The 16,851-nt window shown below is 45.2% G+C and overlaps 12 non-coding genes and 1 pseudogene across 12 annotated transcripts; all 13 read left to right on the top strand.

The window, feature by feature from the left end:
- Positions 1-875: 875 nt before the first annotated feature.
- LOC141230489 (U2 spliceosomal RNA) lies at positions 876-1,066 on the top strand. The gene has a single exon (XR_012296950.1). It is a non-coding gene; the product is annotated as a U2 spliceosomal RNA (small nuclear RNA).
- A 1,115-nt stretch (positions 1,067-2,181) lies between these two features.
- LOC141230490 (U2 spliceosomal RNA) lies at positions 2,182-2,372 on the top strand. The gene has a single exon (XR_012296951.1). It is a non-coding gene; the product is annotated as a U2 spliceosomal RNA (small nuclear RNA).
- A 1,115-nt stretch (positions 2,373-3,487) lies between these two features.
- LOC141230491 (U2 spliceosomal RNA) lies at positions 3,488-3,678 on the top strand. Its single transcript, XR_012296952.1, has one exon. It is a non-coding gene; the product is annotated as a U2 spliceosomal RNA (small nuclear RNA).
- A 1,115-nt stretch (positions 3,679-4,793) lies between these two features.
- LOC141230433 (U2 spliceosomal RNA) lies at positions 4,794-4,885 on the top strand (annotated as a pseudogene).
- Positions 4,886-5,674: 789 nt separating this feature from the next.
- LOC141230317 (U2 spliceosomal RNA) lies at positions 5,675-5,858 on the top strand. The gene has a single exon (XR_012296862.1). It is a non-coding gene; the product is annotated as a U2 spliceosomal RNA (small nuclear RNA).
- A 1,115-nt stretch (positions 5,859-6,973) lies between these two features.
- Positions 6,974-7,164, top strand: LOC141230492 (U2 spliceosomal RNA). The gene has a single exon (XR_012296953.1). It is a non-coding gene; the product is annotated as a U2 spliceosomal RNA (small nuclear RNA).
- Positions 7,165-8,279: 1,115 nt separating this feature from the next.
- LOC141230493 (U2 spliceosomal RNA) lies at positions 8,280-8,470 on the top strand. The gene has a single exon (XR_012296954.1). It is a non-coding gene; the product is annotated as a U2 spliceosomal RNA (small nuclear RNA).
- Positions 8,471-9,585: 1,115 nt separating this feature from the next.
- Positions 9,586-9,776, top strand: LOC141230494 (U2 spliceosomal RNA). Its single transcript, XR_012296955.1, has one exon. It is a non-coding gene; the product is annotated as a U2 spliceosomal RNA (small nuclear RNA).
- Positions 9,777-10,891: 1,115 nt separating this feature from the next.
- LOC141230304 (U2 spliceosomal RNA) lies at positions 10,892-11,082 on the top strand. The gene has a single exon (XR_012296854.1). It is a non-coding gene; the product is annotated as a U2 spliceosomal RNA (small nuclear RNA).
- Positions 11,083-12,197: 1,115 nt separating this feature from the next.
- LOC141230539 (U2 spliceosomal RNA) lies at positions 12,198-12,388 on the top strand. Its single transcript, XR_012296998.1, has one exon. It is a non-coding gene; the product is annotated as a U2 spliceosomal RNA (small nuclear RNA).
- Positions 12,389-13,503: 1,115 nt separating this feature from the next.
- LOC141230495 (U2 spliceosomal RNA) lies at positions 13,504-13,694 on the top strand. The gene has a single exon (XR_012296956.1). It is a non-coding gene; the product is annotated as a U2 spliceosomal RNA (small nuclear RNA).
- A 1,115-nt stretch (positions 13,695-14,809) lies between these two features.
- On the top strand, positions 14,810-15,000 carry LOC141230420 (U2 spliceosomal RNA). Its single transcript, XR_012296915.1, has one exon. It is a non-coding gene; the product is annotated as a U2 spliceosomal RNA (small nuclear RNA).
- A 1,115-nt stretch (positions 15,001-16,115) lies between these two features.
- LOC141230496 (U2 spliceosomal RNA) lies at positions 16,116-16,306 on the top strand. Its single transcript, XR_012296957.1, has one exon. It is a non-coding gene; the product is annotated as a U2 spliceosomal RNA (small nuclear RNA).
- Positions 16,307-16,851: the final 545 nt, after the last annotated feature.

Here is a 16,851-nt window from a genome sequence, read left to right on the forward strand (position 1 = left end):
CCTTTTGGATAAACAGACATATTAGGCAAGCATTTTGGAGCTTTCACCTAAATAACTACAGGTGGTGAGATAAGCTGCACAATATAATTGACCTTTCAGTATATTGTTGCACACACACCATCTATTTAGCAAATGCCCTTGTTATCAACAGCAGCCTTTTAAACTCACCTGAGCTAACAGGTATGTGCGCTGGTTACTCTGCTGCGCTTAAAATTTCTTTTTTGGTTTGCTACAATGCCTTTTCTGAAACGTTGTCTCCTTCTGCTGGAACACTGACTTCTTTCATTTAATGCCTGCAGACTATAAAAGAGAACCCAACCCAAAAAGTTTGGTTGATTAGTCTGTGGCATTCTGTTAAACTGTTGCTTATGGCGGTCTCTGTGAGCTTCTCAGCGACATTCAGCCAGCCAGGTATCCTGCCTGCAGTAGATGGAATGTGGCAATGGAACGCTGGCTGCGCGTGTCATAATAGGCTCTGAGCCTTTATATACCTGTGCACAGCAGCAGCCACCTTCAGTCTGCTGCTGGACAGCCAGCAGCAGCAGCAGCAGGAGAGGTATGTAATCAGGAGCCCTCCTGCTAAGGGTAGACAGCTGCTCGTTCCACCCCACCCCCCGCCTTAATTGGTTCTCCTCCCTTCCAACGGTGTTGAGGCGGGTGGGAACAGCAGGGGGTGAAGGTGCTGTGTTTAAAGAGGTGGAGTTATGCAGATCTAAAACGCGTGGATTGCAGCAGCAGCAAGCCGAAAAGTGCAGGCATGTAAGGGATCTAGAGGTTGACAACATGTCTTCTTAACGGGAGTCCAGGAGCTCATCTCCACAAATGGACTTTTTAGGATCCTTGGGTGGCTCCGTAGTTTGAAACCAATTCTGGTTATCGCTTCTCGGCCTTTTGGCTAAGATCAAGTGTAGTATCTGTTCTTATCAGTTTAATATCTGATACGTCCCCTATCTGGGGACCATATATTAAATGGATTTTTAGAACAGGGAGATGGAAAAAGAGCTTGCTCTGTCCACTCCACGCATTGACCTGGTATTGCAGTATCTCCAGGACCGGTGCACCCCTTCTTTAATGCAGTTTCTAAAATCAGAAAGAATTGAATTCAATGTTTTTTGTTCATTTTGCTTGTTTGTCGGATTTTGGGATGGACTCTTTGGCTCTGCTTTTCTTCTCCTCATTGGATTTTTCATGTTCAAAGTTGCAGAAGCCAGATTACAAGCTCATTTTGGTTCAACTTCAGCAACTGTGCATTGCATTGCCATGTAATGTGATGCAATGCTATCTTTCTAGCTCTCCCTTTTTACTTCCTTTTGGATAAACAGACATATTAGGCAAGCATTTTGGAGCTTTCACCTAAATAACTACAGGTGGTGAGATAAGCTGCACAATATAATTGACCTTTCAGTATATTGTTGCACACACACCATCTATTTAGCAAATGCCCTTGTTATCATCAGCAGCCTTTTAAACTCACCTGAGCTAACAGGTATGTGCGCTGGTTACTCTGCTGCGCTTAAAATTTCTTTTTTGGTTTGCTACAATGCCTTTTCTGAAACGTTGTCTCCTTCTGCTGGAACACTGACTTCTTTCATTTAATGCCTGCAGACTATAAAAGAGAACCCAACCCAAAAAGTTTGGTTGATTAGTCTGTGGCATTCTGTTAAACTGTTGCTTATGGCGGTCTCTGTGAGCTTCTCAGCGACATTCAGCCAGCCAGGTATCCTGCCTGCAGTAGATGGAATGTGGCAATGGAACGCTGGCTGCGCGTGTCATAATAGGCTCTGAGCCTTTATATACCTGTGCACAGCAGCAGCCACCTTCAGTCTGCTGCTGGACAGCCAGCAGCAGCAGCAGCAGGAGAGGTATGTAATCAGGAGCCCTCCTGCTAAGGGTAGACAGCTGCTCGTTCCACCCCACCCCCCGCCTTAATTGGTTCTCCTCCCTTCCAACGGTGTTGAGGCGGGTGGGAACAGCAGGGGGTGAAGGTGCTGTGTTTAAAGAGGTGGAGTTATGCAGATCTAAAACGCGTGGATTGCAGCAGCAGCAAGCCGAAAAGTGCAGGCATGTAAGGGATCTAGAGGTTGACAACATGTCTTCTTAACGGGAGTCCAGGAGCTCATCTCCACAAATGGACTTTTTAGGATCCTTGGGTGGCTCCGTAGTTTGAAACCAATTCTGGTTATCGCTTCTCGGCCTTTTGGCTAAGATCAAGTGTAGTATCTGTTCTTATCAGTTTAATATCTGATACGTCCCCTATCTGGGGACCATATATTAAATGGATTTTTAGAACAGGGAGATGGAAAAAGAGCTTGCTCTGTCCACTCCACGCATTGACCTGGTATTGCAGTATCTCCAGGACCGGTGCACCCCTTCTTTAATGCAGTTTCTAAAATCAGAAAGAATTGAATTCAATGTTTTTTGTTCATTTTGCTTGTTTGTCGGATTTTGGGATGGACTCTTTGGCTCTGCTTTTCTTCTCCTCATTGGATTTTTCATGTTCAAAGTTGCAGAAGCCAGATTACAAGCTCATTTTGGTTCAACTTCAGCAACTGTGCATTGCATTGCCATGTAATGTGATGCAATGCTATCTTTCTAGCTCTCCCTTTTTACTTCCTTTTGGATAAACAGACATATTAGGCAAGCATTTTGGAGCTTTCACCTAAATAACTACAGGTGGTGAGATAAGCTGCACAATATAATTGACCTTTCAGTATATTGTTGCACACACACCATCTATTTAGCAAATGCCCTTGTTATCAACAGCAGCCTTTTAAACTCACCTGAGCTAACAGGTATGTGCGCTGGTTACTCTGCTGCGCTTAAAATTTCTTTTTTGGTTTGCTACAATGCCTTTTCTGAAACGTTGTCTCCTTCTGCTGGAACACTGACTTCTTTCATTTAATGCCTGCAGACTATAAAAGAGAACCCAACCCAAAAAGTTTGGTTGATTAGTCTGTGGCATTCTGTTAAACTGTTGCTTATGGCGGTCTCTGTGAGCTTCTCAGCGACATTCAGCCAGCCAGGTATCCTGCCTGCAGTAGATGGAATGTGCCAATGGAACGCTGGCTGCGCGTGTCATAATAGGCTCTGAGCCTTTATATACCTGTGCACAGCAGCAGCCACCTTCAGTCTGCTGCTGGACAGCCAGCAGCAGCAGCAGCAGGAGAGGTATGTAATCAGGAGCCCTCCTGCTAAGGGTAGACAGCTGCTCGTTCCACCCCACCCCCCGCCTTAATTGGTTCTCCTCCCTTCCAACGGTGTTGAGGCGGGTGGGAACAGCAGGGGGTGAAGGTGCTGTGTTTAAAGAGGTGGAGTTATGCAGATCTAAAACGCGTGGATTGCAGCAGCAGCAAGCCGAAAAGTGCAGGCATGTAAGGGATCTAGAGGTTGACAACATGTCTTCTTAACGGGAGTCCAGGAGCTCATCTCCACAAATGGACTTTTTAGGATCCTTGGGTGGCTCCGTAGTTTGAAACCAATTCTGGTTATCGCTTCTCGGCCTTTTGGCTAAGATCAAGTGTAGTATCTGTTCTTATCAGTTTAATATCTGATACGTCCCCTATCTGGGGACCATATATTAAATGGATTTTTAGAACAGGGAGATGGAAAAAGAGCTTGCTCTGTCCACTCCACGCATTGACCTGGTATTGCAGTATCTCCAGGACCGGTGCACCCCTTCTTTAATGCAGTTTCTAAAATCAGAAAGAATTGAATTCAATGTTTTTTGTTCATTTTGCTTGTTTGTCGGATTTTGGGATGGACTCTTTGGCTCTGCTTTTCTTCTCCTCATTGGATTTTTCATGTTCAAAGTTGCAGAAGCCAGATTACAAGCTCATTTTGGTTCAACTTCAGCAACTGTGCATTGCATTGCCATGTAATGTGATGCAATGCTATCTTTCTAGCTCTCCCTTTTTACTTCCTTTTGGATAAACAGACATATTAGGCAAGCATTTTGGAGCTTTCACCTAAATAACTACAGGTGGTGAGATAAGCTGCACAATATAATTGACCTTTCAGTATATTGTTGCACACACACCATCTATTTAGCAAATGCCCTTGTTATCAACAGCAGCCTTTTAAACTCACCTGAGCTAACAGGTATGTGCGTTGGTTACTCTGCTGCGCTTAAAATTTCTTTTTTGGTTTGCTACAATGCCTTTTCTGAAACGTTGTCTCCTTCTGCTGGAACACTGACTTCTTTCATTTAATGCCTGCAGACTATAAAAGAGAACCCAACCCAAAAAGTTTGGTTGATTAGTCTGTGGCATTCTGTTAAACTGTTGCTTATGGCGGTCTCTGTGAGCTTCTCAGCGACATTCAGCCAGCCAGGTATCCTGCCTGCAGTAGATGGAATGTGCCAATGGAACGCTGGCTGCGCGTGTCATAATAGGCTCTGAGCCTTTATATACCTGTGCACAGCAGCAGCCACCTTCAGTCTGCTGCTGGACAGCCAGCAGCAGCAGCAGCAGGAGAGGTATGTAATCAGGAGCCCTCCTGCTAAGGGTAGACAGCTGCTCGTTCCACCCCACCCCCCGCCTTAATTGGTTCTCCTCCCTTCCAACGGTGTTGAGGCGGGTGGGAACAGCAGGGGGTGAAGGTGCTGTGTTTAAAGAGGTGGAGTTATGCAGATCTAAAACGCGTGGATTGCAGCAGCAGCAAGCCGAAAAGTGCAGGCATGTAAGGGATCTAGAGGTTGACAACATGTCTTCTTAACGGGAGTCCAGGAGCTCATCTCCACAAATGGACTTTTTAGGATCCTTGGGTGGCTCCGTAGTTTGAAACCAATTCTGGTTATCGCTTCTCGGCCTTTTGGCTAAGATCAAGTGTAGTATCTTTCGAAAAGGCGGTTTTGGATGTTGGCCGCCCTAGTAGATTGATACATTATGCACACTGGGGTTTAGGCGCTTGTTAGTACGCCAGGTGGCTAATATAGTCATCTGGTGGAAAGCATGGCCCCCCAGGATCGACGCCATTGGGCCGGGGAAGATCGAAAGCCCGAAGTGTGAAGTGCCCCAGGAGTGGTGACCCTGGGGTGCCTTAACTCACTGGGATTGGGAACCCCACTTGAGTTTATGGCACATTTGCACAAGCACTTCAAATTTTCTTTCTTCGCACACACCCTTATTCCGGGCCTTCTGGCCTTAGGATGGGGAATTTTTCAATTCCCGGTCGAAGGTCCGGGCAGTATTATACTGTGAAACCTTCACTATTTATTTAATTTCTTTGTCACTGTGTGTCCACTTATTCACGTGTGTCACGTCCTACTAGGATTTTGTCGGGATGCGGTTCCCTTACGGGTTCCTCTCTTGGCAGGTCTAGGGGGGGAGTGTGTGGCCATCAGGTTCCGCTCCCCCCTGAACCCCCCTGGCTCTCCTCTTTCGGGAGGAGAGCGTTGTTGGCTCCCCTCTTCCGGGAGGGGAGCACAGTCTTTGGCTCCCAGTGCCTTGCTCGGGTGAGAACTCGGGCAGGTGCTGGGGGTAAGATTGGGTCGCCTCTGGCTTCGGCTGGAGGTGGCTTTTTGTCCCTGTTCCTCGCTGTGGCCTTTTGGCTCGGAGGGACGGGGAATGGTTTGGGGGACCCTTCTCCTTTTGGAGAGGGTTTCAAGAAGACCAGCATCCTAGTGCACTTTTTTTGTGGCACTTGTCACTTTTTTAAGCGCACTCGGGTTTTGTACACGAATTCGGGCTTTCGATTAAAAAAAAAAATCTGTTCTTATCAGTTTAATATCTGATACGTCCCCTATCTGGGGACCATATATTAAATGGATTTTTAGAACAGGGAGATGGAAAAAGAGCTTGCTCTGTCCACTCCACGCATTGACCTGGTATTGCAGTATCTCCAGGACCGGTGCACCCCTTCTTTAATGCAGTTTCTAAAATCAGAAAGAATTGAATTCAATGTTTTTTGTTCATTTTGCTTGTTTGTCGGATTTTGGGATGGACTCTTTGGCTCTGCTTTTCTTCTCCTCATTGGATTTTTCATGTTCAAAGTTGCAGAAGCCAGATTACAAGCTCATTTTGGTTCAACTTCAGCAACTGTGCATTGCATTGCCATGTAATGTGATGCAATGCTATCTTTCTAGCTCTCCCTTTTTACTTCCTTTTGGATAAACAGACATATTAGGCAAGCATTTTGGAGCTTTCACCTAAATAACTACAGGTGGTGAGATAAGCTGCACAATATAATTGACCTTTCAGTATATTGTTGCACACACACCATCTATTTAGCAAATGCCCTTGTTATCAACAGCAGCCTTTTAAACTCACCTGAGCTAACAGGTATGTGCGCTGGTTACTCTGCTGCGCTTAAAATTTCTTTTTTGGTTTGCTACAATGCCTTTTCTGAAACATTGTCTCCTTCTGCTGGAACACTGACTTCTTTCATTTAATGCCTGCAGACTATAAAAGAGAACCCAACCCAAAAAGTTTGGTTGATTAGTCTGTGGCATTCTGTTAAACTGTTGCTTATGGCGGTCTCTGTGAGCTTCTCAGCGACATTCAGCCAGCCAGGTATCCTGCCTGCAGTAGATGGAATGTGGCAATGGAACGCTGGCTGCGCGTGTCATAATAGGCTCTGAGCCTTTATATACCTGTGCACAGCAGCAGCCACCTTCAGTCTGCTGCTGGACAGCCAGCAGCAGCAGCAGCAGGAGAGGTATGTAATCAGGAGCCCTCCTGCTAAGGGTAGACAGCTGCTCGTTCCACCCCACCCCCCGCCTTAATTGGTTCTCCTCCCTTCCAACGGTGTTGAGGCGGGTGGGAACAGCAGGGGGTGAAGGTGCTGTGTTTAAAGAGGTGGAGTTATGCAGATCTAAAACGCGTGGATTGCAGCAGCAGCAAGCCGAAAAGTGCAGGCATGTAAGGGATCTAGAGGTTGACAACATGTCTTCTTAACGGGAGTCCAGGAGCTCATCTCCACAAATGGACTTTTTAGGATCCTTGGGTGGCTCCGTAGTTTGAAACCAATTCTGGTTATCGCTTCTCGGCCTTTTGGCTAAGATCAAGTGTAGTATCTGTTCTTATCAGTTTAATATCTGATACGTCCCCTATCTGGGGACCATATATTAAATGGATTTTTAGAACAGGGAGATGGAAAAAGAGCTTGCTCTGTCCACTCCACGCATTGACCTGGTATTGCAGTATCTCCAGGACCGGTGCACCCCTTCTTTAATGCAGTTTCTAAAATCAGAAAGAATTGAATTCAATGTTTTTTGTTCATTTTGCTTGTTTGTCGGATTTTGGGATGGACTCTTTGGCTCTGCTTTTCTTCTCCTCATTGGATTTTTCATGTTCAAAGTTGCAGAAGCCAGATTACAAGCTCATTTTGGTTCAACTTCAGCAACTGTGCATTGCATTGCCATGTAATGTGATGCAATGCTATCTTTCTAGCTCTCCCTTTTTACTTCCTTTTGGATAAACAGACATATTAGGCAAGCATTTTGGAGCTTTCACCTAAATAACTACAGGTGGTGAGATAAGCTGCACAATATAATTGACCTTTCAGTATATTGTTGCACACACACCATCTATTTAGCAAATGCCCTTGTTATCAACAGCAGCCTTTTAAACTCACCTGAGCTAACAGGTATGTGCGCTGGTTACTCTGCTGCGCTTAAAATTTCTTTTTTGGTTTGCTACAATGCCTTTTCTGAAACGTTGTCTCCTTCTGCTGGAACACTGACTTCTTTCATTTAATGCCTGCAGACTATAAAAGAGAACCCAACCCAAAAAGTTTGGTTGATTAGTCTGTGGCATTCTGTTAAACTGTTGCTTATGGCGGTCTCTGTGAGCTTCTCAGCGACATTCAGCCAGCCAGGTATCCTGCCTGCAGTAGATGGAATGTGGCAATGGAACGCTGGCTGCGCGTGTCATAATAGGCTCTGAGCCTTTATATACCTGTGCACAGCAGCAGCCACCTTCAGTCTGCTGCTGGACAGCCAGCAGCAGCAGCAGCAGGAGAGGTATGTAATCAGGAGCCCTCCTGCTAAGGGTAGACAGCTGCTCGTTCCACCCCACCCCCCGCCTTAATTGGTTCTCCTCCCTTCCAACGGTGTTGAGGCGGGTGGGAACAGCAGGGGGTGAAGGTGCTGTGTTTAAAGAGGTGGAGTTATGCAGATCTAAAACGCGTGGATTGCAGCAGCAGCAAGCCGAAAAGTGCAGGCATGTAAGGGATCTAGAGGTTGACAACATGTCTTCTTAACGGGAGTCCAGGAGCTCATCTCCACAAATGGACTTTTTAGGATCCTTGGGTGGCTCCGTAGTTTGAAACCAATTCTGGTTATCGCTTCTCGGCCTTTTGGCTAAGATCAAGTGTAGTATCTGTTCTTATCAGTTTAATATCTGATACGTCCCCTATCTGGGGACCATATATTAAATGGATTTTTAGAACAGGGAGATGGAAAAAGAGCTTGCTCTGTCCACTCCACGCATTGACCTGGTATTGCAGTATCTCCAGGACCGGTGCACCCCTTCTTTAATGCAGTTTCTAAAATCAGAAAGAATTGAATTCAATGTTTTTTGTTCATTTTGCTTGTTTGTCGGATTTTGGGATGGACTCTTTGGCTCTGCTTTTCTTCTCCTCATTGGATTTTTCATGTTCAAAGTTGCAGAAGCCAGATTACAAGCTCATTTTGGTTCAACTTCAGCAACTGTGCATTGCATTGCCATGTAATGTGATGCAATGCTATCTTTCTAGCTCTCCCTTTTTACTTCCTTTTGGATAAACAGACATATTAGGCAAGCATTTTGGAGCTTTCACCTAAATAACTACAGGTGGTGAGATAAGCTGCACAATATAATTGACCTTTCAGTATATTGTTGCACACACACCATCTATTTAGCAAATGCCCTTGTTATCAACAGCAGCCTTTTAAACTCACCTGAGCTAACAGGTATGTGCACTGGTTACTCTGCTGCGCTTAAAATTTCTTTTTTGGTTTGCTACAATGCCTTTTCTGAAACGTTGTCTCCTTCTGCTGGAACACTGACTTCTTTCATTTAATGCCTGCAGACTATAAAAGAGAACCCAACCCAAAAAGTTTGGTTGATTAGTCTGTGGCATTCTGTTAAACTGTTGCTTATGGCGGTCTCTGTGAGCTTCTCAGCGACATTCAGCCAGCCAGGTATCCTGCCTGCAGTAGATGGAATGTGGCAATGGAACGCTGGCTGCGCGTGTCATAATAGGCTCTGAGCCTTTATATACCTGTGCACAGCAGCAGCCACCTTCAGTCTGCTGCTGGACAGCCAGCAGCAGCAGCAGCAGGAGAGGTATGTAATCAGGAGCCCTCCTGCTAAGGGTAGACAGCTGCTCGTTCCACCCCACCCCCCGCCTTAATTGGTTCTCCTCCCTTCCAACGGTGTTGAGGCGGGTGGGAACAGCAGGGGGTGAAGGTGCTGTGTTTAAAGAGGTGGAGTTATGCAGATCTAAAACGCGTGGATTGCAGCAGCAGCAAGCCGAAAAGTGCAGGCATGTAAGGGATCTAGAGGTTGACAACATGTCTTCTTAACGGGAGTCCAGGAGCTCATCTCCACAAATGGACTTTTTAGGATCCTTGGGTGGCTCCGTAGTTTGAAACCAATTCTGGTTATCGCTTCTCGGCCTTTTGGCTAAGATCAAGTGTAGTATCTGTTCTTATCAGTTTAATATCTGATACGTCCCCTATCTGGGGACCATATATTAAATGGATTTTTAGAACAGGGAGATGGAAAAAGAGCTTGCTCTGTCCACTCCACGCATTGACCTGGTATTGCAGTATCTCCAGGACCGGTGCACCCCTTCTTTAATGCAGTTTCTAAAATCAGAAAGAATTGAATTCAATGTTTTTTGTTCATTTTGCTTGTTTGTCGGATTTTGGGATGGACTCTTTGGCTCTGCTTTTCTTCTCCTCATTGGATTTTTCATGTTCAAAGTTGCAGAAGCCAGATTACAAGCTCATTTTGGTTCAACTTCAGCAACTGTGCATTGCATTGCCATGTAATGTGATGCAATGCTATCTTTCTAGCTCTCCCTTTTTACTTCCTTTTGGATAAACAGACATATTAGGCAAGCATTTTGGAGCTTTCACCTAAATAACTACAGGTGGTGAGATAAGCTGCACAATATAATTGACCTTTCAGTATATTGTTGCACACACACCATCTATTTAGCAAATGCCCTTGTTATCAACAGCAGCCTTTTAAACTCACCTGAGCTAACAGGTATGTGCGCTGGTTACTCTGCTGCGCTTAAAATTTCTTTTTTGGTTTGCTACAATGCCTTTTCTGAAACGTTGTCTCCTTCTGCTGGAACACTGACTTCTTTCATTTAATGCCTGCAGACTTTAAAAGAGAACCCAACCCAAAAAGTTTGGTTGATTAGTCTGTGGCATTCTGTTAAACTGTTGCTTATGGCGGTCTCTGTGAGCTTCTCAGCGACATTCAGCCAGCCAGGTATCCTGCCTGCAGTAGATGGAATGTGGCAATGGAACGCTGGCTGCGCGTGTCATAATAGGCTCTGAGCCTTTATATACCTGTGCACAGCAGCAGCCACCTTCAGTCTGCTGCTGGACAGCCAGCAGCAGCAGCAGCAGGAGAGGTATGTAATCAGGAGCCCTCCTGCTAAGGGTAGACAGCTGCTCGTTCCACCCCACCCCCCGCCTTAATTGGTTCTCCTCCCTTCCAACGGTGTTGAGGCGGGTGGGAACAGCAGGGGGTGAAGGTGCTGTGTTTAAAGAGGTGGAGTTATGCAGATCTAAAACGCGTGGATTGCAGCAGCAGCAAGCCGAAAAGTGCAGGCATGTAAGGGATCTAGAGGTTGACAACATGTCTTCTTAACGGGAGTCCAGGAGCTCATCTCCACAAATGGACTTTTTAGGATCCTTGGGTGGCTCCGTAGTTTGAAACCAATTCTGGTTATCGCTTCTCGGCCTTTTGGCTAAGATCAAGTGTAGTATCTGTTCTTATCAGTTTAATATCTGATACGTCCCCTATCTGGGGACCATATATTAAATGGATTTTTAGAACAGGGAGATGGAAAAAGAGCTTGCTCTGTCCACTCCACGCATTGACCTGGTATTGCAGTACCTCCAGGACCGGTGCACCCCTTCTTTAATGCAGTTTCTAAAATCAGAAAGAATTGAATTCAATGTTTTTTGTTCATTTTGCTTGTTTGTCGGATTTTGGGATGGACTCTTTGGCTCTGCTTTTCTTCTCCTCATTGGATTTTTCATGTTCAAAGTTGCAGAAGCCAGATTACAAGCTCATTTTGGTTCAACTTCAGCAACTGTGCATTGCATTGCCATGTAATGTGATGCAATGCTATCTTTCTAGCTCTCCCTTTTTACTTCCTTTTGGATAAACAGACATATTAGGCAAGCATTTTGGAGCTTTCACCTAAATAACTACAGGTGGTGAGATAAGCTGCACAATATAATTGACCTTTCAGTATATTGTTGCACACACACCATCTATTTAGCAAATGCCCTTGTTATCAACAGCAGCCTTTTAAACTCACCTGAGCTAACAGGTATGTGCGCTGGTTACTCTGCTGCGCTTAAAATTTCTTTTTTGGTTTGCTACAATGCCTTTTCTGAAACGTTGTCTCCTTCTGCTGGAACACTGACTTCTTTCATTTAATGCCTGCAGACTATAAAAGAGAACCCAACCCAAAAAGTTTGGTTGATTAGTCTGTGGCATTCTGTTAAACTGTTGCTTATGGCGGTCTCTGTGAGCTTCTCAGCGACATTCAGCCAGCCAGGTATCCTGCCTGCAGTAGATGGAATGTGGCAATGGAACGCTGGCTGTACGTGTCATAATAGGCTCTGAGCCTTTATATACCTGTGCACAGCAGCAGCCACCTTCAGTCTGCTGCTGGACAGCCAGCAGCAGCAGCAGCAGGAGAGGTATGTAATCAGGAGCCCTCCTGCTAAGGGTAGACAGCTGCTCGTTCCACCCCACCCCCCGCCTTAATTGGTTCTCCTCCCTTCCAACAGTGTTGAGGCGGGTGGGAACAGCAGGGGGTGAAGGTGCTGTGTTTAAAGAGGTGGAGTTATGCAGATCTAAAACGCGTGGATTGCAGCAGCAGCAAGCCGAAAAGTGCAGGCATGTAAGGGATCTAGAGGTTGACAACTTGTCTTCTTAACGGGAGTCCAGGAGCTCATCTCCACAAATGGACTTTTTAGGATCCTTGGGTGGCTCCGTAGTTTGAAACCAATTCTGGTTATCGCTTCTCGGCCTTTTGGCTAAGATCAAGTGTAGTATCTGTTCTTATCAGTTTAATATCTGATACGTCCCCTATCTGGGGACCATATATTAAATGGATTTTTAGAACAGGGAGATGGAAAAAGAGCTTGCTCTGTCCACTCCACGCATTGACCTGGTATTGCAGTATCTCCAGGACCAGTGCACCCCTTCTTTAATGCAGTTTCTAAAATCAGAAAGAATTGAATTCAATGTTTTTTGTTCATTTTGCTTGTTTGTCGGATTTTGGGATGGACTCTTTGGCTCTGCTTTTCTTCTCCTCATTGGATTTTTCATGTTCAAAGTTGCAGAAGCCAGATTACAAGCTCATTTTGGTTCAACTTCAGCAACTGTGCATTGCATTGCCATGTAATGTGATGCAATGCTATCTTTCTAGCTCTCCCTTTTTACTTCCTTTTGGATAAACAGACATATTAGGCAAGCATTTTGGAGCTTTCACCTAAATAACTACAGGTGGTGAGATAAGCTGCACAATATAATTGACCTTTCAGTATATTGTTGCACACACACCATCTATTTAGCAAATGCCCTTGTTATCAACAGCAGCCTTTTAAACTCACCTGAGCTAACAGGTATGTGCGCTGGTTACTCTGCTGCGCTTAAAATTTCTTTTTTGGTTTGCTACAATGCCTTTTCTGAAACGTTGTCTCCTTCTGCTGGAACACTGACTTCTTTCATTTAATGCCTGCAGACTATAAAAGAGAACCCAACCCAAAAAGTTTGGTTGATTAGTCTGTGGCATTCTGTTAAACTGTTGCTTATGGCGGTCTCTGTGAGCTTCTCAGCGACATTCAGCCAGCCAGGTATCCTGCCTGCAGTAGATGGAATGTGGCAATGGAACGCTGGCTGCGCGTGTCATAATAGGCTCTGAGCCTTTATATACCTGTGCACAGCAGCAGCCACCTTCAGTCTGCTGCTGGACAGCCAGCAGCAGCAGCAGCAGGAGAGGTATGTAATCAGGAGCCCTCCTGCTAAGGGTAGACAGCTGCTCGTTCCACCCCACCCCCCGCCTTAATTGGTTCTCCTCCCTTCCAACGGTGTTGAGGCGGGTGGGAACAGCAGGGGGTGAAGGTGCTGTGTTTAAAGAGGTGGAGTTATGCAGATCTAAAACGCGTGGATTGCAGCAGCAGCAAGCCGAAAAGTGCAGGCATGTAAGGGATCTAGAGGTTGACAACATGTCTTCTTAACGGGAGTCCAGGAGCTCATCTCCACAAATGGACTTTTTAGGATCCTTGGGTGGCTCCGTAGTTTGAAACCAATTCTGGTTATCGCTTCTCGGCCTTTTGGCTAAGATCAAGTGTAGTATCTGTTCTTATCAGTTTAATATCTGATACGTCCCCTATCTGGGGACCATATATTAAATGGATTTTTAGAACAGGGAGATGGAAAAAGAGCTTGCTCTGTCCACTCCACGCATTGACCTGGTATTGCAGTATCTCCAGGACCGGTGCACCCCTTCTTTAATGCAGTTTCTAAAATCAGAAAGAATTGAATTCAATGTTTTTTGTTCATTTTGCTTGTTTGTCGGATTTTGGGATGGACTCTTTGGCTCTGCTTTTCTTCTCCTCATTGGATTTTTCATGTTCAAAGTTGCAGAAGCCAGATTACAAGCTCATTTTGGTTCAACTTCAGCAACTGTGCATTGCATTGCCATGTAATGTGATGCAATGCTATCTTTCTAGCTCTCCCTTTTTACTTCCTTTTGGATAAACAGACATATTAGGCAAGCATTTTGGAGCTTTCACCTAAATAACTACAGGTGGTGAGATAAGCTGCACAATATAATTGACCTTTCAGTATATTGTTGCACACACACCATCTATTTAGCAAATGCCCTTGTTATCAACAGCAGCCTTTTAAACTCACCTGAGCTAACAGGTATGTGCGCTGGTTACTCTGCTGCGCTTAAAATTTCTTTTTTGGTTTGCTACAATGCCTTTTCTGAAACGTTGTCTCCTTCTGCTGGAACACTGACTTCTTTCATTTAATGCCTGCAGACTATAAAAGAGAACCCAACCCAAAAAGTTTGGTTGATTAGTCTGTGGCATTCTGTTAAACTGTTGCTTATGGCGGTCTCTGTGAGCTTCTCAGCGACATTCAGCCAGCCAGGTATCCTGCCTGCAGTAGATGGAATGTGGCAATGGAACGCTGGCTGCGCGTGTCATAATAGGCTCTGAGCCTTTATATACCTGTGCACAGCAGCAGCCACCTTCAGTCTGCTGCTGGACAGCCAGCAGCAGCAGCAGCAGGAGAGGTATGTAATCAGGAGCCCTCCTGCTAAGGGTAGACAGCTGCTCGTTCCACCCCACCCCCCGCCTTAATTGGTTCTCCTCCCTTCCAACGGTGTTGAGGCGGGTGGGAACAGCAGGGGGTGAAGGTGCTGTGTTTAAAGAGGTGGAGTTATGCAGATCTAAAACGCGTGGATTGCAGCAGCAGCAAGCCGAAAAGTGCAGGCATGTAAGGGATCTAGAGGTTGACAACATGTCTTCTTAACGGGAGTCCAGGAGCTCATCTCCACAAATGGACTTTTTAGGATCCTTGGGTGGCTCCGTAGTTTGAAACCAATTCTGGTTATCGCTTCTCGGCCTTTTGGCTAAGATCAAGTGTAGTATCTGTTCTTATCAGTTTAATATCTGATACGTCCCCTATCTGGGGACCATATATTAAATGGATTTTTAGAACAGGGAGATGGAAAAAGAGCTTGCTCTGTCCACTCCACGCATTGACCTGGTATTGCAGTACCTCCAGGACCGGTGCACCCCTTCTTTAATGCAGTTTCTAAAATCAGAAAGAATTGAATTCAATGTTTTTTGTTCATTTTGCTTGTTTGTCGGATTTTGGGATGGACTCTTTGGCTCTGCTTTTCTTCTCCTCATTGGATTTTTCATGTTCAAAGTTGCAGAAGCCAGATTACAAGCTCATTTTGGTTCAACTTCAGCAACTGTGCATTGCATTGCCATGTAATGTGATGCAATGCTATCTTTCTAGCTCTCCCTTTTTACTTCCTTTTGGATAAACAGACATATTAGGCAAGCATTTTGGAGCTTTCACCTAAATAACTACAGGTGGTGAGATAAGCTGCACAATATAATTGACCTTTCAGTATATTGTTGCACACACACCATCTATTTAGCAAATGCCCTTGTTATCAACAGCAGCCTTTTAAACTCACCTGAGCTAACAGGTATGTGCGCTGGTTACTCTGCTGCGCTTAAAATTTCTTTTTTGGTTTGCTACAATGCCTTTTCTGAAACGTTGTCTCCTTCTGCTGGAACACTGACTTCTTTCATTTAATGCCTGCAGACTATAAAAGAGAACCCAACCCAAAAAGTTTGGTTGATTAGTCTGTGGCATTCTGTTAAACTGTTGCTTATGGCGGTCTCTGTGAGCTTCTCAGCGACATTCAGCCAGCCAGGTATCCTGCCTGCAGTAGATGGAATGTGGCAATGGAACGCTGGCTGTACGTGTCATAATAGGCTCTGAGCCTTTATATACCTGTGCACAGCAGCAGCCACCTTCAGTCTGCTGCTGGACAGCCAGCAGCAGCAGCAGCAGGAGAGGTATGTAATCAGGAGCCCTCCTGCTAAGGGTAGACAGCTGCTCGTTCCACCCCACCCCCCGCCTTAATTGGTTCTCCTCCCTTCCAACGGTGTTGAGGCGGGTGGGAACAGCAGGGGGTGAAGGTGCTGTGTTTAAAGAGGTGGAGTTATGCAGATCTAAAACGCGTGGATTGCAGCAGCAGCAAGCCGAAAAGTGCAGGCATGTAAGGGATCTAGAGGTTGACAACTTGTCTTCTTAACGGGAGTCCAGGAGCTCATCTCCACAAATGGACTTTTTAGGATCCTTGGGTGGCTCCGTAGTTTGAAACCAATTCTGGTTATCGCTTCTCGGCCTTTTGGCTAAGATCAAGTGTAGTATCTGTTCTTATCAGTTTAATATCTGATACGTCCCCTATCTGGGGACCATATATTAAATGGATTTTTAGAACAGGGAGATGGAAAAAGAGCTTGCTCTGTCCACTCCACGCATTGACCTGGTATTGCAGTATCTCCAGGACCGGTGCACCCCTTCTTTAATGCAGTTTCTAAAATCAGAAAGAATTGAATTCAATGTTTTTTGTTCATTTTGCTTGTTTGTCGGATTTTGGGATGGACTCTTTGGCTCTGCTTTTCTTCTCCTCATTGGATTTTTCATGTTCAAAGTTGCAGAAGCCAGATTACAAGCTCATTTTGGTTCAACTTCAGCAACTGTGCATTGCATTGCCATGTAATGTGATGCAATGCTATCTTTCTAGCTCTCCCTTTTTACTTCCTTTTGGATAAACAGACATATTAGGCAAGCATTTTGGAGCTTTCACCTAAATAACTACAGGTGGTGAGATAAGCTGCACAATATAATTGACCTTTCAGTATATTGTTGCACACACACCATCTATTTAGCAAATGCCCTTGTTATCAACAGCAGCCTTTTAAACTCACCTGAGCTAACAGGTATGTGCGCTGGTTACTCTGCTGCGCTTAAAATTTCTTTTTTGGTTTGCTACAATGCCTTTTCTGAAACGTTGTCTCCTTCTGCTGGAACACTGACTTCTTTCATTTAATGCCTGCAGACTATA

This window comes from Phyllobates terribilis, unplaced genomic scaffold (genome assembly GCF_046119375.1).
Source record: "Phyllobates terribilis strain yellow unplaced genomic scaffold, ASM4611937v1 Scaffold_499__1_contigs__length_1316695, whole genome shotgun sequence".
NCBI classification, from domain to species: Eukaryota; Metazoa; Chordata; class Amphibia; order Anura; family Dendrobatidae; genus Phyllobates; species Phyllobates terribilis.